At 43.7% G+C, this 1,607-nt stretch overlaps 1 pseudogene; it reads right to left on the reverse strand.

Moving 5' to 3' along the window:
• Nucleotides 1-336: 336 nt before the first annotated feature.
• Nucleotides 337-951, reverse strand: LOC120848545 (annotated as a pseudogene).
• Between the last annotated feature and the right edge of the window lie 656 nt (nt 952-1,607).

Here is a 1,607-nt window from a genome sequence, read left to right on the forward strand (position 1 = left end):
TATACTGCAAAGGAGGTTTATATGCATTTCAAACCGTACTTGAGTAGGCTCGAGTTACCCTTGCGGTTCAAGTCACGTGATATTTTTATGCCTTCCCTCCACAATATAAGAATTAAGCCAGGGGCCAGTTTTGATCATCAGAAAAGCGAGATCTAAGAGAAGAGAGGTATGTTTATTTACAGGAAAGCAAAGAGGTTAGCCTGCTTGTGAGTGCTGGTTTGCTACTTTGCGTGAAAAGGAAGAGAGCAGAGAGACAGCAGACAGAGTAGAGAAGTAAAGAAAGAGTGAGATCACATATACACTCGTATCCCCCCTCCCCCACACGCATCCCACACACATACTCAAACACATATATACGCACTCAAAGATTGGCGAAAAATAAATAGCCACACGTAAATTAAAAAGAGTGATGTCAGTTCACAGCTCTTGGTCCAGGCGGGTGTCCTTTAAGAAACGGAGTAAAGCGTTGGTTGCTTTGGATTCTTTTGCTACTGAAGTCCAGGGTCCTAATATATGGCTGAGCTCAATGTCCTGATCATGTATCTTCAAGGATTGTTTTAGTATTTTCCAATGGGAACTATATAGTGAACAATGGCAGAGTACATGTTTAATGTCGTGTGTTGTTGAGCATGCTGTACAATGCGGTGAATCTACTTGGCCGATCATATGAAGATATTTTCTAGTAAAAGCCACATTCAAGCGTATTCGATGCAGCACAGTTTCTGTTCGTCGTTTTATATTTCCCGGCATTCGGAACTTTAATTCCGGGTCAATATGTTTCAAGTGCGCATAATAGTAGCATGGATCTGTCCATAGTCTGGATGATATTTCTCTCCCAATTTTTCGGACTATATCATTTGCATCTGTCCTTGACAGAGGAATTGCACAGGTATTATCAGCTTCGTGGGCGTCCCTAGCAGGTTTGTCAGCACAGATGTTGCCGGGTATGCCACTATGCCCCGGTACCCACTGCAAGACAATTTCATGTCCCTGACACCTCACATCATGGAATTTCTGCATTATGTCATAAATCAGTTGAGCATTTACGTTATTCTTTCTTTTATGCATGAGTGCGCTGAGAGAGGACTTAGAGTCTACAAATATTGTCCAGTTTCGGGGGTTTTGAGTGCTGATGTAGGCAGCAGCTGCCCGGATAGCCGCAAGTTCAGCTGCTGTCGAGGATGTAATATGGCTCAGTTTCGTTTTGATTGTCGTGTTAGTTGACGGAATATAGGCTCCAATGGGTGATGGTATAAAGTTAGTTGACCCGTCCGTATATATGTGTCGCGATGAGAGATAGGCATGATGTATATACTCAAGTGTTAGCTGCATCATAAAAGGTGTTGGGGTTGCTGCTTTTTGCGTAACACCGGGGATGGTCAGTTTAATGTCGATAGAACTGCACGTCCACGGTGCTTGCTGCGGAGTTTTAGCTAATTCAAAAGTATTTGGAATAAACCCATGGAGTTGCGAGATGACCTTCGAAAAGCGAGCAGAGGGTTCAACCTTCGTAATATTCGCCAGATGATGTGCTTGGCTGCGCGCTTGGTGTCGTAGGTGAACTCGAATAGTTTCTTGGGTTCTGAGGATACCGGGCGAAATTGCTC

This window comes from Ixodes scapularis, unplaced genomic scaffold, assembly GCF_016920785.2.
Source record: "Ixodes scapularis isolate PalLabHiFi unplaced genomic scaffold, ASM1692078v2 ptg000658l_1__unscaffolded, whole genome shotgun sequence".
In the NCBI taxonomy this organism is placed as follows: Eukaryota; Metazoa; Arthropoda; class Arachnida; order Ixodida; family Ixodidae; genus Ixodes; species Ixodes scapularis.